At 38.9% G+C, this 24,230-nt stretch overlaps 1 protein-coding gene and 1 pseudogene across 3 annotated transcripts in view; one reads left to right on the forward strand and one right to left on the reverse strand.

The window, feature by feature from the left end:
• Nucleotides 1–24,230, forward strand: part of IFT20 (intraflagellar transport 20) — a 108,933-nt gene that overhangs the window by 19,734 nt on the left and 64,969 nt on the right. For 2 of the 3 annotated variants that reach the window (XR_011646823.1, XR_011646825.1), the window contains exon 6: nt 12,277–12,492. The exons of the other annotated variant lie outside the window; for it this stretch is intronic. The gene's annotated coding sequence lies outside the window, so the exon portion shown is untranslated. The remainder of the gene's footprint in view (nt 1–12,276; nt 12,493–24,230) is intronic. 3 annotated transcript variants of the gene reach the window in all.
• LOC101421711 (exosome complex component CSL4 pseudogene) lies at nt 15,631–16,193 on the reverse strand (annotated as a pseudogene).

Raw genomic sequence — 24,230 nt, forward strand, 5'->3', positions numbered from 1 at the left:
CCCCGGCTGCCTCTAATGGTGGCATCGCTGCCCCTCTGAGCCTCAGAGATTTATCAGTCTCTGCTTTGAGCAACACTGACTTGAGCACGTGTTTCCCACCAGGCGGTAGGTTCCTTGAAGACCAGGACTGCCCTCAGCATCTTTGCTTTGCTGGCTCAAAGCCCCGGCTCACTACAGAGTGAGTCAAATATGAAAGACTCCTCTGCCCCAGGCAGACCCAACCCTCACCTGGTGTAATTCTGAAGGGAACGCTGGGAGTATGAACAGCCAACCAATGACGAAATGTTATTCTACCAGATTTTGAGGGGTTCTGCCACTGGTTCTGGATAAGACCCGGAGAGCTGCCTTGGCCCTAGAATGAGCAGGTGTCTGCACACTGTGAAGTCAAGGCGTTAGATACTCATTAACAAAACCTAAGATGCCGTCGGTGCTGGAGCTCAGCAAGGAGGCCATGTTGGGAGACTCAGAATGATCTCTTTCTATTAGAGAGGCTGTATGCTTACAGAAAAATCATGCATAGAGTGTCCATTACCACCTTACATCTTGCATTAGTGATGTACATGTGTTAAAAGAGAATTTTTATACTTGTGTTATCAATTATAGTTCAATGTTTACAGCAGGGTTCACTGTGTTGAACAGTCCTACGTTTTAAAAATTTTTATTCTTGTAACATATACAATTTAAAATTTCCTTTAAACCACATTCAAATATATAATTCAGTGCTGTTAATTATGTTTACGATGTTGTGCTACCATCACCACACCCATCATCAAAACTTTACAACTAACCCAAATAGAACTCTGTAAAGTCTAACCATTGATTCCCCATTCTCTACCCTGTCCCCTGGTAAACCATATTCTAGATTCTGACTCCATGAGTTTGCTTATTCTAATCATTCCATATCAGTGGGCTCATACAGTATTTGTTCTTTTGTGTCTGGCTTATTTCACTCAATGTGTGATGTCTTCAAGGTTCACCCATGCTGTTGCATGTATCAGAACTTCATTCCTTCTTACAGTTGAATAATATTTCATTGTGAGTACATACCACATTTTGTTTCTCCATTAATTGGTTGGTCACTTAGGTTTCTTCCACACTTGGCAATTGTGAATAATGCCGCTGTGAACATAGGTGTGCAAATATCTGTTCGAGTCCCTGCTTTCTAGTCTTTCGGGTATATTTCTGGAAGTGAGAATTGCAGGTTATAAGGTAATTCTATGCGTAACTTTCTGAGGAACTGCCAAACTGTCTTCCACGGCAGCTGCACCATTTTACGTTCTCACCAGCAATGCGTAAATGATACTATTTCTCCATATTCTCTAGTGGCACTTAACTTTTTTTTTCTTAACAGCCTTTCTAAAGGGTGTGAAGTGGTATCTCATTGTGGTTTTGATTTGAATTTCCCTAATAGCTAGTGATGTTGAACATCTTTTCATGTGCTTTTTGGTGGTTGGCATATCTTTTTTGGAGAAATGTATATGCAAGCCTTTTGCCCATTTTTAAAATGGTTGCTTGTCTTTCTATTGTTGAATTGTAGAATTTCTTTTTATATTCTAGATATTAAACCCTTATCAGAGATGTGATTTCCAAATATTTTCTTCCATGAAGTAGGTTGTCTATTTACTTTCAAGGTAAAGTCCTTTGCACAAAAGATTTTAATTTGGGAAGTGGCCTTGGCCCAGTGGATAGGGCGTCTGCCTACCACATGGGAGGTCCGTGGTTCAAACCCCGGGCCTCCTTGACCCGTGTGGAGCTGGCCCATGCGCAGTGCTGATGTGTGCAAGGAGTGCCATGCCACGCAGGGGTGTCCCCCGCATAGGGGAGCCCCATGTGCAAGGAGTGTGCCCCATAAGGAGAGCTGCCCAGTGCGAAAGAAAGTGCAGCCTGCCCAGGAATGGTGCCGCACACCACAGAGAGCTGACACAGCAAGATGATGTAAGAGAAACACAGATTCCTGTGCAGCTGACAACAGAAGCGGACAAAAGAAGAACACATAGCAAATGGACACAGAGAACAGACAACTGGGGAGGAGGTGGGGGAAGGGGAGAGGAATAAATAAATCTTTAAAAAAAGACTTTAATTTTGATGAAGCCCCACTTATCTATCTTTTCTTTTGTTGCTTGTGCTTTTGGTGTAAAGTCTGAGAAATCATTGCCCATCATAAGATCTAGAAGATGCTTACCTACATTTTCTTCTAGGAGTTTTATAGTTCTGGTTCTTCTGTTTAGGTCAATGATCTATTTTGAGTTGATTTTTGGATATGGTGTGAGGTAGGGGTCACCTTAATTCTTTTGCATATGGACATCTAGTTTTCCCAGCACTATTTGTGGACTTGGCACCCTTGTCAAAAATCGGTTGGCCAGAGATGTGAGGTTTGATTTCTGAACTCTCAGTTCAATTCCTTTGGTCTATATGTCTGTCCTTGTGTCAGTACAAGGGTGTTTTGATTACTGTGGCTTTATAATAAGTTTCAAAATTGGAGTCCTCCAATTCATTCTTCTTTTTCAAGATGGCTTTGGCAATTCAGTGACTCTTATCCTTCCAATTAAATTTCATGATAGGCTTTCCATTTCTGTAAACGGAAATGGGGTTGTATTGAATCTGTAAATTGCTTTGGGTAGAAAACTTCCAGCACAATGTTGAATAACAGTGGTGACGGTGGCATACTTGTCTTGTTCCTATTCTTAGAGATAAAGTTTTCACTTTTATACCATAAAGTAGGATGATAGTAGTGTTTTTTTCATATATACCCTTTATCATGTTGAGGAAGTTTCCTTCTGTTTCTAGTTTTTTAAAAAAAAACTTATCAAGAAGGGGTGCTGGATTTTGTCAGATACCTTTTCTGCATCAGTTGAGATAATTGCTTTTTTTTCCCCTTTGTTCTGTTAATGTGGTGTATTTCATCAATTTTCTTATGTTGAACCACCCTTGCCAACCTGGGATGAATCCCACTTGATCAGAGTATATAATTCTGTTGGATTTGGTGAGTTAGTATTTTGTTGAAGATTTTTGCTTCTGTATTAATAAGGGATATTGGTCTGTAGTTTTGTTTTCTTGTAGTATTTTATTTGACTTTGGTATGAGGATGATGTTGCCCTCATAGAATGAGTGAGGGAGTGCTTCCTTCTTTTCAAAGTTTAGAAGACTTTGAGCAGGATTGGTGTTAGTTCTCCTTGGAATGTTTGGTGAAATTCCCCTATGAAGCCATCTGATCCTGGGTTTTTTTTTTTTGTAGGGAGGTTTTTTTGTTTGTTTTTTTGATGGTTAGAAATTTTTAGCAATAAAGTATTAATTAAGGTATATACATTGTTTAATAGACATAATGCTATTGCGCACTTCATAGACTACAGTGTAGTGTAAACATAACTTTTACAAGCATGGGGACACTAAAACATTTGTGACTCATTTTACTGCAGTGGTCTGGAACCAAACCCATGATATCTGTAGGTATGCCTGTAGTTGCTCAATATATATTGATCAAATGAATGAATGATATATGTTAGGCGTTCTCCCTCACTAGGTTTGCAATAATTAACAAACTGACTCAGTTCTCCATGACATGTATTGAGGAAAGACAAGTCGTGTCGTCCAACCCCCCCCCCCCCATAGCCTACATACCTGAAAGCACTTCCCCCAAAGGCTGAACAAAGAAACCGCTTGGAGACGGGAACAAAGTGAGACAGAGACCTTCACCCCCTCCAGATCAAAGCACCACCTGCTCCTCTAGCATTCCAAGAATGCATAACTCCCTAACTCACTACCCTTTAGCCATACAAGGGAAAAGTTTTCTCTCTAGGGCTTTCTGTTGGCCCCTGCACCTCACTCAAACCTTCAACCTCCTGGCACCAACTATCATTTCCCCGCCTAGGAATGTACTGTATAAATTCAAACCCCCCTTTCCAGGGGCAGGTTGTAGTCTATTCTTCAGACCCCCTCCATTGGGAGAGCTTCCCAATAAACTTTCCGCCTGTAATCATCAGTCTCCATGTCCCAGTGAGTACCACTTTTCTCTAACAATATCCGAAAAAGTACTCATGATGAATGAGCCATCGCCAGTTTGGAGAGACTCTACTGGCATGCCCAAGGTTCTATTTAATAATTGGCATAAAGGAGGCACCATGGCACAGGACAAAGTACCTGGGATTTACAGTAGGACAGATTGGGTTTGAACACTGCTTAGCTGCTTGATGGCTGTATGAGCCGGAGAAATTAATTAATCTTTCTAAGCTTTAGTTTCCTTCTCTGTGAAATAATGGAAATGATTACTACTTTACAGGGTCTGTGAAGTTGAAGATAACATAGAGTAGCTAATTGTTGGTGAAAGAATGAACAGTAGAACATGTCTGGAAGACAATACAGGAGAACCAAAATTTAAAAGATGCCCACTCTTTGGCCTAGCATTCTACTTTTAGAAATATAGTTTTACAGAAGAATCACAGGCTCACACAAAAGTATTATATATAAGTATTTCTCTTTAGCATTATTTATAATAGAACTGTAAAGTTCTTAAATAGCTATCAATAAAGAACTGATTAAACAAACTGCATGAAAGTGTCTAGCATAAGGCCTGGATTTAGTAGATACTTGATAGAGGGAAATCAGATCTAATAATAGCACTCATATAACAAACTAATATGTACTAAGCACTTTTATGCATTTCTTCCTCACAGTACCCTGATGAGGTAGGTAATATTATTCCAGAGGAAGAACAGACTGAAAGAGATAAAATAACTTGCTCAAGCATCGATGTTAATATCCTGCTGTGATATTATACTGTAATTTTGCAAAATGTCATCACTTGAGAGAAACTGGGCTAAGTGTATAAGGATCTCACTCTATGTGCATGTGAATCTACAGTTATCCAAAATTTCAATTTAAAGAGATAAAAAAATACTGCTTCAGGCTAGCAAGGAGAGGATAGAAACCCAGAGGGCTGACTCCTAAGCTCACCCTCACTGCGTAACAGTTAGGTCTTCCTGAACAATAGCTCAGGTAACAACTCGTCCATTTTTCCTATTCCCTCTGCAACCTCTTAAAACTTAACTCTAATCCATTTTTTATCCTTAAACTTTTGTATTCATTTCCATTTTTGCCCTTTGCTTGGTCTTCTCTCTCTGCTTTGTGTATCTTTATTTCACTCATCTAAGTTCTTTTATTCCTTTTGATCCTTCCCTGGCCACCTTGCGTAATAGTGGTCTCTCCCTCTATTCAATTCAGATTTTTTTTTAACAAATCAATTTTATTGATACATATCAACAAAGTATACAATTCATCAAAAGGGCACAATCAATGGTATTTAGTATAATCACATAGTTGTGCATTCATCACTTCAATCATTATTAGAGCATTTTCATTATTTCAATACTAAAATTATAAACAAAAAACAAACAAGGAAATTATCCACCTCTCAATCTCTCTGTTTCACCTGCCATACATAGCTGCTATTTCTGACTATTCTTGCACAATTATTTATTTATTGAGCAGTTTTATTGAGATCTATTCACATACCATACAATCTATCTAAAATCAATGGCTTTTAGTATAATCACAATGTTGTACATTCATCATCACAAAAAATTTTAGAATTATATTGCTCCAAAAAGAAAACTCCACACCCTTTAGCATGCCTTCCCTAGCCCTACATACCACTAAGCTTATTTCATCTTTATAAATTGATTTATATTTACATTTTATATAAATGAAATAATGCAATATGTCATGTAGTTCATAGTAATGCAATCATACACTATTTGTCCTTTTGTGTCTGGCTTGCTTCACTCGACATAATTTCCTCCAGGTTCATCCATGTTGTTATATGCTTTATGACTTCATTTCTTTTTACAGCTGCATAATTCATCATGTGAATACACCACAGTTTATTTATCTATTCATTGGCTCATGGACACTGGGGTTGTTTCCAACTTTTGGTAATTGTGAATAATGCTGCTATGAATATTGGTGTGCAGATGTCTGTTCTTGTCACTGCTCTCACTTCTTCTGGGTATATTCCCAGTAGTGGTATTGCGGGGTCACGTGGCAAATCTATATTCAACTTCTTTAGGAACTGCCAAACAGTCTTCCATGGTGGCTGTAACATTTTACATTTCCATCAACAGTGAGTAAGTGTTCCTATCTCTCTACATCCTCTCCGACACTTGTAGTTCTCTGTCTTTTTAATAGTGGCCATTCTGATAGGTGTGAAATGATATCTCATTGTAGTTTTGATTTGCATTCCCTAATCGTAATGATGTTGAACATTTCATGTGTTTTTTTGCCATTTGTATTTCTTCTTTGGACACATGTCTTATTCAAGTCTTTTGCCCGTTTTTCAAGTTGTTTGTTTGTTTTTTTATTGTTGAGTTGTAACATCTCTCTATATATCATGGATATTAAACCCTTATTGGACATGTGATTTCAAAATATTTTCTCCCATTGAGTTTGCTGTCTTTTCACCCTTTTGACAAAATCCTGTGAGGTGCAAAAGTGTTTAATTTTGAGGCGGTCCCATTTATCTATTTTTTCTTTTGTTGCATATGCTTTGGGTGTAAGGTCCAAGAAATCACCATCTACCACAAATTCTTGAAGATGTTTCCCTCCATTTTCTTCTAGTAATTTTATAGTCCTGGCTTTTATATTTAGGTCTTTGATCCATTTGGAGTTGATTCCTGTATAGGGAGTGAGGTAGGGTCTACTTTCATTCTTTTGGTTATAGATATCCAATTCTCCCAGCACCATTTTTTGAAGAGACTGTTTTGTCCTGTTAACATGGACTTTATATATTTGTCAAAAACTATTTGACCGTAGAGGTGAGGGTTTATGTCTGGATTCTCAGTTCTATTCCACTGATCATGCGTCTGTCTTTATTCCAGTACCATGCTGTTTTGACCACTGTAGCTTTATAATCGTTTCAAGGTCAGGCGGTGAAATTTCTCCCATATTGCTTTTCTTTTTAGAAGAGTGCACTTTCCCTTTCAAATGAATTTGGTAATTGCCTTGTCTATTTCTGTAAAGTAGGTTTTTTTTTTTAACAAATCAATTTTATTGATACATATTAATAAAGCATACAATTCATCCAAAGTGTAGAATCAATGGTATTTGGTATAATCACATAGTTGTGCATTAACCTCTTCAATCATTATTAGAGCATTTTTATTATTTCAGTAATAATAATAAACAAAAAACAGACAAGAAAATTCCTAACCTCTCAATCTCTGTATGCTTTTCCAACTGTACATAGCTGGTGTTTCTGGCTATTCAATCCAAAGTGTATAATCAATGGCTTTTAGTATAATCATAATGTTGTATATTCATCATCTCAAAAATTTTAGAACAATTTCAGTACTCCAAAAAGAAATACTGCACAGCCCTTAGCATTCCTTCCTCAGTTCTACATAGCCACTAATCTCATTTCATCTTTATAAATTGATTTATATTTACATTTCATATGAATGGAATCATACAATATGCAGTACTCTGTTTCTGGTCTCCTTCACTTAGTATTGTGGGTTTTTTTTTGTCTGATATAAACATTTTATAATTTTAACTTACATTCTTTCAGCTTCAAAGAAAAATGGTCTTTATATATGCAATTCTACCCACACTCATATTTTACATAATATGTTTATATTTCACATAATATATTTAGCTCATAATAGGGCAAACATACAGTATTTGTCCTTTTGTGTCTGGCTTGCTTTGTTCAACATAATGTCCTCCAGGTTCATCCATGTTGTCATATGTTTTATGACTTTATTTCTTCTTAATGCTGCATAGTATTCCACTGTGTTTATACTCCACAATTTGTTCATCCTTTCTTCAGTTGATGGACACTTGGGTTGTTTCCAATTTTTGGCTGTTGTGAATAATGCTGCTGTGAACATTGGTGTGCAGATAACTATTCGTGTCACTTCTCTCAGTTCTCTGGGTATATACCTAGCAATGGTATTACTGGGTCCCACAGCAAGTCTTTATCCAACTTCCTCAGGAACTGTGAAACCACCTTCCACAGTGGCTGTACCATTCTACATTCCTGCCAACAATGAATAAGCATTCCTATATCTCCACATCCTCTCCAGGCTGTTGGAATTTTGATAGGTTTGCATTGAATCTATAAATTAGCTTGCGTAGGATTGACATCTTTACAATATTTAGTCTTCCAATCCATGAACATAGAATGTCTTTCTATTAGTTTAGGTCTTCATTGATTTCTTTTAGTAGTTTTTTAGTTTTCTGCATATAGGTCCTAAACTTCTTTGGTTAAATTGATTCCTAGGTGTTTGAGTCTTTTGTTGCCATTTTAAATGGTATTTTCCCCCAATATCCTTCCCAGATTGTTCAGTACTATTATACAAAGACATTACTGGTTTTTTCATGTTGATCTTGTATCCTACCACTTTGCTGGACTCATTTATAAGCTCAAACAGCTTCGTCATAGACTTTTCTAAATATAGGATCATGTCATCTGCAAATAGTAAGAGTTTTACTTCCTCTTTTCCTATTTGAATGCCTTTAATTTTTTCTTGTCTGATTGCTCTAGCTAGAATTTCTAGTACAATGTTGAATAAAATGGTGATAGTGGTCATCCTGTGTTTTTCCCAATCTTAGAGGGAAAGTTCTCAGCCTTTCCCCATTGAGTATGATGTTGATTGCTTTTTATCATATTGAGGAATGTTCCTCCTATTCTTATCTTTTGAAGAGTTTTTATCAAGAAAGGAATTTGGATTTTGTTGACTGCCTTTTCTGCATTGATTGAGATGATCATGTGTTTTTTTTCCTTCAATTTGTTAATGTGGAGAAGTGGATTTGGCTCAACTGATAGAGCATCCACCTACCATATGGGCAGTCCACAGTTCAAACCTAGGGCCTCCTGGCCCATGTGGTGAGCTGGCCCACATTCAGTGCTGATGCATGCAAGGAGTGCTGTGCCATGCAGGGGTGTCCTCTGTGTGGGGGAGCCCCATGTGCAAGGAGTGCTCCCTGTAAGGAGAGCTGTCCTGCATGAAAAAAGCAAAGCCTGCGCAGGAGTGGTGCTGCACACATGGAGAGCTGATGCAGCAAGATGACGTGACAAAAAGAGACACAGATTCCCAGTGCCACTGACAAGAATGCAAGCAGACACAGAAGAACACACAGCAAATGGACACAGAGAGCAGATGGGGGGGTTGGGTGGAAGAGAAATAAATCTAAAAAAATAAATAATTTGTTGATGTGGTACATTGGTTAATTTTCTTATATTGAACCAGCCTTGCATACCAGGAATAAATCCCACTTGGTCGTGATGTATAAGTCTTTTGATATGCTATTGGATTTGATTTGCAAGTATTTTGTTGATAATTTTTAAAATCTATGTTCATTAGAGAGATTGGCCTGTAATTTTCTTTTCTTGTAGTGTCTTTATCTGGCTTTGGTATTAGGGTGATGTTGGCTTCATAAAATGTGTTGGGTAATTTTCCCTCCTCTTTAATATTTTGGAAGAGTTTAAACAGGATTAGTGTTAATTCTTTTTGAAATGCATGGTAGAATTCACCTGTAAAGGCATCTGGTCCTGGAATTCTCTTTGCTGGGAGATTTTTGATGCTGCAGACGGATCAATCTCTTTAAATGTGATTTGTTTTTTAAGTTCTTGTATTTCTTGTAGTGTCAGTGTAGGTTATTTGTGCATTTCTAGGAATTTGTCCATTTCATCTAGGTTGTCTAGTTTTATTGGCATACAGTGTCTCATAATATCCCCTTATGATCCTTTTTATTTCTGTGGGGTTAGTCGTAACTTCTCCCCTTTCATTTCTGATTGTATTTATTTGCATCTTCTCTCTTTTTTCCTTTGTTAGTCTAGTTGGGGTTTGTCAATTTTATTGATCTTCTCCAAGAAACAGCTTTTGGTTTTGTTGACTTTCTCTATTTTTTTTCTCATTTTTATTTATTTCTGCTCTAATCTTTATTATATCTTTTCTTCTGCTTGCTTTGGGATTGGTTTGCTGTTCTTTTTCTAATTTCTCTAGCTGTTCAGTTAAATTTTTTATTTTAACCCTTTCTCCTTTTTTTATAATATTACAGGTGTTGAATGCTATAAATTTCCCTCTCAAGACTACATTCACTGTATCCCATTAGTTGTGTTCTTTTTTTCATTTGTCAATATATTTACTGATTTTACTTGGAATTTCTTCTCTGACCCACTGATTATTTAGGAGTGTGTTGTTTAGCTTTCACACATTTGTGAATTTACTTCTTTCTTGTCTATTATTGATTTCCAATTTTATTCCATTATGATCTGAGAAGGTGCTTTGTATAATTTTAGTCTTTTTGTATTTATTGAGAGCTGCATTGTGCTCTCACATGTGGTCTATCCTGGAGAAAGATCCATGGGCACTTGAGAAGAATGCATAACCAGCTGAGTTTGGATGCAGCATTCTGTATATGTCTGTTAGGTCTAACTCACTTATCATATTGTTCAAGTTCTTTGTTTCAAGTTCTACCTCACTTATCATATTGTTCAAGTTCTTTGTTCCTTGTTGATCTCCTGTCTAATTGTTCTATCTAATGATGTGAGTGGGATTTTGAAGTCCCCAATGATTTTTGTAATACTGTCTATTTCTTCCTTCAATTTTGCCAGAGTTTGTCTCATGTATTTTGGGACACCCTGGTTAGGTGCATAGAGATTTATGACTGTTATATCTTCCTGGTGAATTGTCCCTTTTATTAATATATAAAGACCTTCTATAGCTCTTATAACTTTTTTTGCATTTAAAGTCTGTTTTGTCTGATATTAGCATAGCTATCCGTGCTCTTTTTTGGTTAGTCACATGGAGTATCTTTTTCCATCGTTTCACTTTCAGCCGGTTTGTATCCCCGGGTCTAAGGTGAGTCTCTTGTAAGCAGCATATGGATAACTCATGTTTTTTTAATCCATTCTGTCAGCCTATATATTTTGACTGGGGAGTTTAATCCATTCACATTCAATGATATTACTGTAAATGCATTATTTACTTCCACTATTTTATTCTTTAGTTTCCCTATGTCATATCATATTTTCCTCTGTCTTTTTGCTCTTTTGGTTATCCTTTCTGCTATTCTTTCTTCTATGCTCTCCTCCAGGCCTCTTTCTCTTGTCTTTTTGTTTCAGGCTCTAAGGCTTCCTTTAATATTTCCTGCAAAGGTGGTGTATTAGTCAGCCAAATGGGTGCTGATGCAAAATACCAGAAACTGGTTGGTTTTATAAAGGATATTTATTTGAGGTAGGAGCTTACAGATACCAGACCATAAAGCATAAGTTATTTCCCTCAACAAAGCCTATTTTCACATGTTGGAGCAAGATGGCTGCTGACATATGTGAGGGTTCAGGCTTCCTGGGTTCCTCCCTTCCAGGGTCTTGCTTCTCTTGGGTTTAAGGTTCCTCTCTTCCTGGGGCTGGCTTTTCTTTCCTCTGTGAGCTTACTTCCTGGGGCTCCAGCTTAAGGCTTCAGCATCAAACTCCAACATCAAAACTCCAGCATCAAAACCCCTCAACCCTGTCCTTTGCCATGTCTTTTATCTGTGAGTCCCCACTCATCAAGGGGCGGGGACTCAATGCCCTAATGACATGGCCCAATCATAACTCAATCATGCCCAGGTGCAGACAAGATTACAAACATAAATCCAATATCTCTTTTTGGAATTCATAACCATATCAAACTGCTACAGGTGGATTCTTTTTTTATGAACTGTCTTAGTTTCTGTTTGTGAATATTTTATACTCACCTTCATATATGAAGGACAGTTTTGCTGGATAAAGAATTCTTGGCTGGCAGTTTTTCTCTTTCAGTATCTTAATTGTATCATACTACTGTCTTCTCGCCTCCATGGTTTCTGATGAGAAATCCACACTAAGTCTTACTCGGTGCCTGTAGCAGTTCTATACATGATCATGTTCTGTACATGACTACAGAGAGTGCAAACCGTAGACAGTTCCTTTCTATTTTCCCACCATTTATCAGCCCCCAAACCTCTTCTTTTTCTTCCCAAGTAAACTGAGTTCTCTCTTGATGTGATTGAAGTCCCTCTGCAGGGTTCCTCTGGGGCCCTTCATAATAACTTTGTGTCCCTAAGTGTGATATTAACATTTTCTGGAACATTGAGTCTGATTGCTTCATTTTCACAGCAGATGTGCCCGCCCCCCCCCCAAAAAAAAATCTAATGTGTGTTTGTGTTTTTAAAAGATTTTAAAATTTATTTTACCCCATTCCCTCTTCCGCCCCTGCTGATTTTGCTGTCTGTGTTGTCTTCTCATTTTCTCTCCCCTAGGATTCACCGGAATTTGATCCTGGAGACCTCCGATGGGGAGAGAGGTTTCCTGTCAATTACGCCACCTCAGTTCCTGGTTTCCACTGTGCTTCACCTTGACTCTCCCCTGGTCTCTCTTTTGATGCGTCATCATCTTGCTGTGTACTCACTTGCTTGGGGCACTGGCTCACCATGCAGGCACTCATGCGGGCACTGGCTCACGACGTGGGCACTCAGGTGGGCACTGGCTTGGCATGTGGGCATGCTTTCTCTTCTTCTTTTTCACCAGGAGGCCCCAGGGGTCCAACCCAAGTCCTCCCATATTGTAGATGGAAGCTCTATCAGTTGAGCCACATCTGCTTCCCTCTAATGTGTGTTTTTTTCTCACCATTTAATTTATTTAATATTTATTTGCCTCTTCAAATTTTCTTTCATCTTAAATTTTAGCATTTAAAAATACTTTGATGTGAGACAGATTATGAAATAGAAAATGACTGATAATATTTTGTGTTACAAGAAGTACACAGATATGGCAGTTTTGTCTTAAGTTGCTAAAAAATATTACCAGGTTTTCTTTTACGAAAAGATAAATGTTCTAAATTTGTTGACATTTTCTGAAATGACAAGTGACTGCCACAAGAAAGTTATTAGCAGATTTAAAAAAAAAAAATGAACATATTCAATCTGTCCCTTAAGGTAAGGTGATTTTTTAAAATAGTAACTACCTTGTTTTCAAAAGCCTCATGCTATGAAGCGATAATTTCAGCATTGTTCCATTGTTATACGACCCTAATGTTCAAAATGTCTATTCTACTCACCATCTTGTACACTTAAATCTTTTCTTTAGCCCTCTAATGTGTTTTTTATCTCACCTATTGTATCTTTCATTCCCATGAGTTCTGTTACTTTTCTCTTCAGGATTTCAAATTCTTTTTTTTTTTTAAGATTTATTTTATTTATTTCTCTTCCCTTTCCCCTCGCTGTCTGCTCTCTGTGTCCATTTGCTTTGTGTTCTTCTTTGTCTGCTTGCATTATCCAGCAGCACTGGGAAACTTCATCTCTTTTTTGTTGCATCATCTTGCTGTCAGCTCTCTGTGTGTGCAGCACCACTCTTGGGCAGGCTGCGCTTTTTTTCACGTGGGGCGGCTCTCCTTATGGGGTGCTTTCCTTGCACATGGGGCACCCCTACGTGGGGGCACCCTGCGTGGCACGGCACTCCTTGCGTGCAGCAACACTGCATGTGAGCCAGCTCACCACATGGGTCAGGAGGCTCTGGGGATTGAACCCTGGACCCTCCATATGGTAGACAGACGCTCTATCAGTTGAGTGTCCCAGGAGTTCAAATTCTTTGTACTCGCTCCGTGTCTTCTTGATTTCATTATCTCTTTAGCCATATTGTCTTTTAACTCATTAATTTCATTTTGGAAACTTGTGCACATTCTACTAATCAGTTCTCTCAAATCCTGTGTCTCTTCTGGGGCTTTCATATATTCCTTTCCTTGGGCCATGTCTTACATACATGTTAGTATGACTTGTAATTGTTTGCCAGTTGGGATGGTAGTTCACTCAGATGCTCAATTTCTCTCTTTCATAGTGATTTAGTGATGGAAGGCTGTGTGTCACTGCTGCTCTTTAATTCTTGGTTCAACCTGGATTGTTAGGATTGTCCCTGTTAGTTGCTGAAAACTGGGCTCTCGACCCAGTAATGGGTTGCAGACCCACTTCCTAGGGCCTTGGGGAGGGAAACTGGAAGGCTGTAACAAGCCTCGCTAACTTACTTACTTTTAATTTCCTCACATATACTTCCTTCATCAGCCAGCAGATGTTGCTCCTTGGCAGTCCTCTCACTTCAATGCCTGGTTGGAGTGTGTTTGCTGCAACAGGGACCTGATTAATGTGACAGACATTCCTGCAAGGCTAAGAACCTTGTAATTGCAAACTTTCTCAGAGACAGTTCTCTTGCCTTCCCTGACAGCCCCCTCCCTTTCCCCAGGCAGAAAAAAATTCCACTCCCCTCTGCATCCTCAACCATCAGTCCTGGTTAGTAGAGAGGGAGATTGGGAGGGTGAGCGCTCTTTAGTTCCAGATCTCTTTAGTCCTGAGCTTGCTCCCAAAGCAAACAATGGTGTGGCTCCAACCAGCCTGGAAGGGCTTGTGGGACACAGCAGAACAAATTTGTGGGTCAAAAGCTGAATCTGTCTTAGGCTGTGCCCCACTCTCTCCCCTTTCCTGGGGCAGTAGATCCCTGGAGCCCCTTTATATGTACCCAGCTCAGAGGCCTGAGAATTCCAAAGTGTTGTTTTTTTTTTCAAGATTTATTTTATTTATTTATTCTCTCACCCCACCCCTCGTTGTTTGTGCTTGCTGTCTGCTCTCTATGTCTGTTTGTTGTGTGCTTGTCTTCTTTTTAGGAAGAACTGGGAACCAAACCCGGGACCTCCCATGTGGTAGGTGGGTGCCCACTGCTTGAGCCACCTCCACCTCCCCTAAAGTATTTTTAGTGTGGGGGAGGGTGCTGGCAGTAGCAGCTGCCGGTTTAATTCACAGTTTTGCTGTCACAATTCTTTTCCTTCATCCCTTTCTCTTCTGGGTGGTGTCCAGCCTCTGTCTGGTGTACTAAACTCTAGAAGATCTTTTTCCAGGCTGTATCAGCCTGTCCTCTAGCTATTTTTCTGGGAGAGAAGAGAGTCCTGTGTCTTTGTAGTCCATCATTTTCACAGAAGTTCAATTCAGATTTAATAAATATTACGTTAGTAATACTGTTTCCCAAATTGTTTTCAAAACTACTCACCTGCTAGATCACCACGGGTCTGTAATTTCTATCAAACCATAACCACCCTCAATGAGGCAGTGTATACAAAGTGCTTGGCCCAGTGCATACTCAGTAAACAAAGGCTTAGGAAAGAACACACACACACACAACCACAAGAATTGGAGAATAGGCTTCGTCCAGAACAAGCGAGCATATGTATGCCTGTCAGTTGAAGTTTGACACTAGGCAGACCCTGGCTCTAAATGTCATGATACTACTTAGATTCCTACCCTTGTTCAAGACAAGAGAAACCATAAAGTCCTTTCAGTAAAAATATTTTGTCACAGCAAAAATTAAGCATTTTTAAGGACTTTCTGGAGAAATAGGTTATTTCTATTTGCTGGTGACTCCAAAGGAGACATTTCATCACTCAAGTGAAAGTTATAAGAAAAATTCCCCACCTGCAGAACACATTTTGGCAGATTTTTCTAGAGGTGGTTGCTGGCTGAACCTAGGTGTGTGAATAAAGACAATGGTGTCTTGATGTTACTTTCATACATGTACTCTCAGAAACAGCTTCAGCAAGCGTTGGATAAAATATGGTTTCTTAGGTCTACAAGAATTCAGGCTCGTGCCACTTTCCGGAGGTTTTTTTTGTGGGTCTTAGGGCACTCCATCTCACACCAGCTGATGGGTACCATCTGGACACCAGATTGGCTATGGGCTATGACCATTCCTAGCTCATTTTCAGTGGTGGTCAGCAGGTAGTTGGACTGTGTTATCACCTAGGGATATCACTTTGGCCGAGACGGTCACCTGGGCAGAAACTCTTATAAATTTTAACTTTGTCTATTTCAGTAGCTCGGGTACCTTCCATGTGGATAGGTCCTCAGAAGGAGTTCTCAAGTGGTGTGGACCCAACTTATAGGATATGTACTTTGGCAAAATGAGAATTGGTGCTAGAGACCTTCCTGGCTACGATATCCCCCAGAGCTGGCAGTACCTGGGGCTGTCTCTCCCATCCCAGACGCTGCAGGCAGCACGCCGTTTCTGCTGCTTTCATCAGGCAGCTGGCAAGTAACGAGAAGATGTCGTTGTGCCAGGCATAGGTACCTCTGCCCAGGCTGCCCTCCTCCAAATGACACAGACGTTCACCGGGGAGGCAGTCCCTCGTGGGTGGCACCATGACTGCCACCCTCCCAAAACCGCTGGGATGTTTTTGATGACTGACTCAATCTCTTTATTAGTTATTGGTCTGTTCAGATCTTCTATTTCTTCTTGAGTCAGTGTAGGTAGTTTCTATGTTTCTAGGAAGTTGTCCATTTCATCTAAGTTATCTAATTTATTGCTGTACCATTTTTCATAGTATTGTAAGAAATGGAGGATTAGTTTAGGAAGGAACTAATATTAATTAAAAGAAGAAAAAATTAATGTAATCTGGCAGCCTACTGCCTCAGTCCCCCACTCCCAGGTTAAGCAGGAACAAAGGAAACTGGTTTAAGCCAGTCCTACAGCCAATAAAAAGGATGCACAAGAATGAGCTAAATTCAGCACTAAATTCCTTTCCTTATTTGGCAAAAGGAGCAGGTAAAAGCTAAAATGGTTGGAATGTGATAGGGGAAGTGGTTAATCAAAAGCTTTTGCCTGGTAAAGTTAGATAGGCTGTAACCCCTGAAGTATCCAATCTATGGAGAAACAGAGGAAGGTCTTGCCTGCTAGGCTTAGGGGTATAAATTGTGTCATTTTTCTTTGTTCAGGGCACCGGCCACGTTTTCTAGTTGTGCACCCCTTCTTGCAAGATTGAGAATAAATTCTTTTCTTCTCCACAATCTGGTGAGCCTTATTTTCTTCCAGAAGAGGATTTCTTTCTTACAGTATCCTCTTATAATCCTTTATTTTCAAGGTGCAGTAGTGATGTTCCCCCTTTCACTTCTGATTTTAGTGTGTTCTCCCTTTTTTCTTTGTCAATCTAGCTAAATGTTGATTTTATTGATCTTTTCAAAGAAACACTTTTTGGTTTTGTTGATTCTCATTTATCTCTAATCTTTATTTTTTCCTTTCTGTTCACTTTGGGTTTAGCTTTGGGTTTTCCTAGATCCTATAGTTTTGAGGTAAAGTCTCTGATCTGGAATCTTTTTTTCAGGAGATATTGGGGGTTGAACCTGGGACCTTGTATATGGAAAGCAGGCACTCAACCACTAAGCTACACTTGCTTCCCTAGATTTTCTTTTTTTAGTGTAAACATTTAGAGCGATAAATTTCCCTCTCAATACTGCCTTTGCTGCATCCCATAAGTTTTTTTTTTAAGATTTATTTTTTATTTCTCTCCCCTTCCCTGCCCAGACCCCCTCCCCAGCTGTCTGCTCTCTGTGTCCATTTGCTGTGTGTTCTTCTCTGTCCGCTTGTATTCTTGTCAGTGGCACCAGGAATCTGTGTCTCTTTTTGTTGCGTCATCATGCTGCGTCAGCTCTCTGTGTGTGCAGCGCCACTCCTGAGCAGGCTGCACTTTTTTCATGCTGGGCCGCTCTCCTTACAGGGCGCACTCCTTGTGCGTGGGGCTCCCCTATGCGGGGCACCTCCCTGCGTAGCACAGCACTCCTTGTGCACATAAGCACTGTGTGTGGGCCAGCTCATCACATGGGTCAGGAGGCCCTGGGTTTGAACTGTGGACCTCCCATGTGGTAGGTGGATGCTCTATCCATTGAGCCAAATCTGCTTCCCCCCATAAATTTTGGTATGTTGTGTTTTTATTTTCATTCACCTCAAGATATTTCCTAATTTCCCTTGTGAATTTTTTTCTTTGATCCACAGGTTGTTTAAGAGTACATTGCTTAAAACTTCCACATATTTGTGAATTTTCCAATTCTCCCTCTGTTATTGAACTCTAGCTTTATCCCATCGTGTTTGGAGAAGATGCATTGTATAGTTTCAGTATTCTTTCAGTTTAAGACTTGTTTTGTGACCTAACATATGGTCTATCTTGAAGAGTGACACATCTGTATTCCAGGAGAATGCATATTCGTTGTTGGGTAAAATGTTCTATATGTGCCTGTTAGGTATAGTTAGTGGTTTTAGAGTTTTGTTCAAGTCTTGTGTTTCCTTACTGATCTTCTGACTAGATGTTCTATCCATTATTGACAGTAGTGTATTGAAGTCTACTGTTGCTCTTCTCTTCCAGAAAAATAACTAGAGGGCAGGCGGAAACAGCCTAGAAAAAGATCAGGGTTTAGGATTCCAGGAGGGGGCTGGACACCACTCAGTGGAGAAAGGAGCAAAAGAGGGAAATCTCAACAACAGAACTGTGAGTTGAAACCAGCGGCTGCTGCTGCCGGCACCCTCCCCCACACTAAAGACTTCAGAATTCTCAGGCCTCTGGGCCTGCAGCTATAGACAAAGGGGGCTCCAGGGCCTACCATCCCAGGAAAGGGGAGGGAGAGGTACACAGCCCAAAGCTGACTCAGCTTCTGACCCACAAATTTGGTCTGCTGTTCTGCTGCGTCCCAACAGCTCTTCCAGGCTGGGTGGGACCACACTGTGGTTTGCCCTGGAGCCAGCAAAGGACTGGAGAAATCCAACCTCACAATCTCCCTCTCTTCTAGCCAGGACTCATTGTTGAGGACACCCCAGGAAAGGGGAGAGACAGGGACAAAGCCCAAGGCTGACTCCTCTTTTGACCCAGATTTGGTCTGCTGTGTCCCAGGAGCCCTTCCAGGCCAGGTGGGGTCACACCATTCCCCAGTCTCCTCCTCTATTAGCAGGGACTGATTGTTGAGGACTCAGAGGGGAGTGGAAATATTTCCTAGCCAGGAAAAGGGAGGAGGCTGCCAGAGAAGGCAGTCTTCAGACAGGAAGCTCTGTCTCATTGATCAGTTCTGTGTTGAAACAAATACACTCCAACCAGGCATTCAACTGAGCGCTGCCAAAGAGCGCCATCTACTGGCAGACCATGGGAAGTGCGTGTGAAAAAATAAAGTAGGAGAGGCTTTTCTGGCTTCTATAGCCATATGACTAAAGAGACAAATGACATCAAGAGGACATTGAATGAGCACAAAGAAGAATTTGAAATCCTGAACAGAAAAGTAACAGAGGTCATGGGAATGAAAGACACAACCAGGTAAGGTAAAAACCACATTAGAGGCATACAACAGCAGACTTGAAATTATAGAAGAAAGAATAAGTGATGCTGAAGACAGAACAGCTAAAATTGAAAGAGAAAAGAGCAGAGAAAGAAAAGAATGGAAAAAATTGAGCAGGGGCTCAGAGAGTTGAATGATGACATGAAATGCAACAACGTATATGTCATGGGAGTTCCAGAAGGAGAAGAGAAAGGAAATGGGACAGAAAGAGTATTTGAGGAAATAATACCTGAAAATTTCCTAACTCTCATGACAGAAACAAACTTAAATGTCCAAGAAGTTCACAGTACCCTAATCAGAATAAATCTGAATATACCTACTTCAAGACAGATACTATTCAGAATGTCAAATGTCAAAGTTAAAGAGAAAATTCTTAGAGCAGCAATGGAGAAGCAAACCATCACATACAAAGGACATCCAGTAAGATGTAGTGCAGATTCCTCTTCAGAAACTATGGAGTCAAGAAGACAGTGGTATGATACAATTAGGATACTGAAAGAGAAAAACTGCCAGCTGAGAATGTGTTATCCAGCAAAATTGTCCTTCAAATATGAAGGTGAGTATAAAATAGTCACAAACAAACAGAAACTAGTTTACAAAAAGAATCCATTTTTGCAGGAAATATTAAAGGAGGCTTAGAACCTGAAAGAAAAAGACAAGAGAGAGAGAGGCTTGGAGAAGAGTATAGAAGAAAGAATAGCGGAAAGGATAACCAAAAGAATAAAAAGACAGGGACAAATATGATATGACATAGGGAAATCAAAGAATAAAATCATGGAATTAAATAGTCATTTACAGTAATATCATTGAATGTGAATGGATTAAACTCTGCAATCAAAAGATACAGGCTGACAGAATGGATAAAAAAAAATATGAGCCATCCATATGGTGCTTACAAGAGACTCACCTTAGACCCAGGGATATAAACCAGCTGAAAATGAAAGGTTGGAAAAAGATACTTCATGTAAATAGTAACCCCCCCCCCCAAAAAAAAAAAAGCAGGGGTAGCTATACTAGTATCAGACAAAACAGACTTTAAATGCAAAAAAGTTAAATATACAAGGTCTAACAGTCATAAATATCTATGCATCTAACCAGGGTGCCCCAAAATACATTAGAAAAACACTGGCAAAACTGAAGGGAGAAATAGACATCTCTACAGTAATTGTTGGAGACTTCAACACACCACTTACATCATTAGATAGAACAACTAGACAGAAGATCAACAAGGAAACAAAGAACTTGAACAATATGATAATTGAGTAGACCTAACACAGAACACTGCATCCAAATTCAGCAGATTATACATTCTTCTCAAGTGCCCATGGATCTTTCTCCAGGAGAGTCCACATGTTAGGGCACAATGCAGCTCTCAATAAATGTAAAAAGATTGAAATTATACAAAGCACATTCTCAGATTATAATGAAATGAAACTGGATATCAATAATAGGAGAAAAGTATATTTGCAAATATGTGGAGGCTGAACAACACTCTCCTAAATAATCAGTGGGCCAAAGAAGAAATTGCAAGTGAAATCAATAAATATATTGAGACAAATGAAAACAAGAACACAACTTATGAAAACTTATGTGATACAGCGAAGGCAGTCTTCAGAGGGAAATTTATAGCCCTAAATGCGTATATTAAAAAATAAGAAATAGTTAAACTCAAAAATTTAACTTGAACAACTAGAGAAACTAGAAAAATAACAGCAAACCAATCCCAAAGCAAGCAAAAGGAAAGATATAATAAAGATTAGAGCAGAAATAAATGAAATTGAGGACAGAAAGAAAAAGAGAAAACCAACAAAACCAAAAGCTGGTTCTTTGAGATGATCAGTAAAATTGACAACCCCCTAGCTAGACTAACAAAGAAAAAAAGAGAGAAGATGCAAATAAATGCAATTAGAAACGAAAGGGGGGAAGTTACAATGACCCCACAGAAATAAAAAAGATCATAAGAGGATATTATGAGAAACCATATGCCAACAAACTTGACAACCTAGATGAAATTTGCAAATACCTAGAAATGCACAAATCTACACTGACACCACAAGAAATACAAGAACTTAACAAACCAATTCCATTTATTTATTTATTTATTTCTCTCCCCTTCCCTCCCACCCTGGTTGTCCGTTCTCTGTGTCTATTTGCTGCATCTTCTTTGTCCACTTCTGTTGTTGTCAGCGGCACAGGAATCTGTGTTTCTTTTTGTTGCATCATCTTGTTGTGTCAGCTCTCCATGTGTGTGGCACCATTCCTGGGCAGGCTGTGCTTTCTTTTGTGCTGGGTGGCTCTCCTTATGGGGTGCACTTCTTGCGCGTGGGGCTCCCCTACGCGGGGGACACCTCTGCGTGGCAGGGCACTCCTTGTGCTCCTCAGCACTGCACATGGGCCAGCTCCACATGGGTCAAGGAGGCCTGGGGTTTGAACCACGGACCTCCCGTGTGGTAGACGGACGCCCTAACCACTGGGCCTAGTCTGCTACCCTAATTCCATTTAAAGAAAGTGACCAGTCATCAAGAATCTCCCAGCAAAGAAAAATCCAGGACCAGATGGCTTTATAGGTGAATTTTACCAAGCATTTTGAAAAGAATTAACACCAATCCTGTTTAAACTCTTCAAAAAAATTGAAGAGGAGGGAAAATTACTCAACACATTTTATGAAGCCAACATCATCCTAATACCAAGGCCAGATAAAGATATTACAAGAAAAGAAAATTACAGACCAATCTCTCTAATGAACATAGATGCAAAAATTATCAATGAAATACTTACAAATCAAATCCAATAGCATATCAAAAGACTTATACACTGTAACTAAGTGAGATTTATTCCTAGTATGCAAGGTTCAACGTAAGAAAATCAATATAATACATCACATTAACAAATTGAAGGGAAAAAACACACACATGATCATCTTAATTGACACAGAAAAGGCATTAGACAAAATCCAGCATCCTTTTTTTTGACAAAAACTCTTCAAAAGATAGGACTAGAAGGAAAATTCCTCCATGTGATAAAAGGTATATATGAAATACCCACAACCAACATCATACTCAATGGGGAAAGGTTGAAAGCATTCCCTCTAAGATCAGGAACAAGACAAGGATGCCCACTGTTACCATTTGTTATTCAATATTGTACTAGAAGTGCTAGCTAATGCAATTAGACAAGAAAAAATTAAAGGCAACCAAATAGCAAAAGAGGAAGTAAAACTCTCACTATTTGCAGATGGCATAATCCTGTACCTAGAAAATTCTGAAATATCCATGACAAAGCTCCTTGCACTAATAAATGAGTTCAGCACAGTGGCAGGATAAAAGATCAATACACAAAAATCAGTAATGTTTTTGTACACTAGTACTGAATAATCTGAGGAAGAAATCGGGGTGGGGGGGTGGAATCCATTTTCAATAGGAACAAAAAAGACTCAAATACCTAGGAATTAATTTAACCAAAGAAGTATAGGACCTATATGCAGAAAACTACAAAGCAGTGCTAAAAGAAATTTTAAAAGACCTAAAAAAATGGAAAGACATCCCCTGTTCATGGAATAGAAGAGTATCGTGAAGAGTCAATCTTACCCAAACTGATCTATAGATTCAATGTAATACCAATCAAAATCCCAACAGCTTACTTTATAGAATTAGAAAAGGCAATTACCAAATTCATTTGGAAGGGAAAGTGCACCTGAATGGCCAAAAGCATTCTAAAAAAGAAGAATGACATGGGAGGAATTTCAATGCCTGACTTTGAAATATATTACACAGCTACAGTGGTCAAAACATCATGGTACTGACATAAAGATAGACACATCAGTCAGTGGAATAGAATTGAGAATCCAGAAATAAACCTTCACCAATATGGTCAACTGGTTTTTTACAAACTTACCAAGTTAATGTTGTTGGACAAAACAGTCTCTTCAGCAAATGGTGCTGGAAGAACTGGATATCTATGACCAAAAGAATGAAAGAGGACCTCTATCTCACTTCCTATACAAGAATCAACTCAGAATGGATCAAAGACCTAAATGTAAAAGTGAGGACCATAAAACTACTGGAAGAAAATGTAGGGAAACATCTTCAAGACCTTGTGGTAGGTGGTGGTTTCTTGGACCTGACACCCAAAGCATGTCCAACAAAAGAAAAAATAGATAAATGGAACCTCCTCAAGATTAAACACTTTTGAACCTCAAAGGACTTTGTCAAAAGGGTGAAAAGGCAGCCAACTGAACAGGAGAAATTATTTGGAAATCACATATCTGATAAGTATTTAATATTCAGGATATATAAAGAGATGTTACAACTCAACAATAAAAAGACAAATGACCCAATTAAAAAAGGGACAGAAGACTTGAATAGACATTTGTCCAAAGAAGAAATATAAATGGCAAAAAAAACAATGAAGAAGTGTTCAACATCACCAATGATTAGGGAAATGCAAATCAAAACTGCAGTGAGATATAATTTCACGTCTATCAGAATGGCCACTATTAAAAAGACAGAACTGCAAGTGTTGGTGAGATAGGAACACTGATTCACTATTGGTGGGATGTCCATCAATGGATGAATGATGAACAAACTGTGCTATATTCACACAATGGAATATTATGCAGTTGTAAGAAGAAATGAAGTAAAAAAGTATATGACAGCATGGATGAAATGTTATGTTGAGCAAAACAAGTCAGACACAAGAGGACAAATACTGTATGATTGTGTTACTATGAACCACATATCTTATATAACATAATATATGATTCAAAAAATTTTTTATATGTATCCAGTACATCTAGTTGAGAAATGTATGTTTTTACTCAACTGTGTTTTCTTTTTAGTTTTTAATTGTTAATATTTTCAGTAAATTAAATGTAGAAAATAAGGTTATAAGAACCATCAATTTCTTCCTTCAACCCTGTCAGTATTACTTCATAAATTTTGGGACCCCGCTGTTAGGTTCATATATATTTATAACTATTTTGTCTTGGTGAATTGACTCCTTTATTAGTCCATAGAATGCTCTTTGTCCCTCATAATGTTTTTTTTGCTTAAAGTCTATTTTATCTGATATTAGTAGAGCTACCCCAG

Source organism: Dasypus novemcinctus, chromosome 21 (genome assembly GCF_030445035.2).
Source record: "Dasypus novemcinctus isolate mDasNov1 chromosome 21, mDasNov1.1.hap2, whole genome shotgun sequence".
Classification (NCBI taxonomy): domain Eukaryota; kingdom Metazoa; phylum Chordata; class Mammalia; order Cingulata; family Dasypodidae; genus Dasypus; species Dasypus novemcinctus.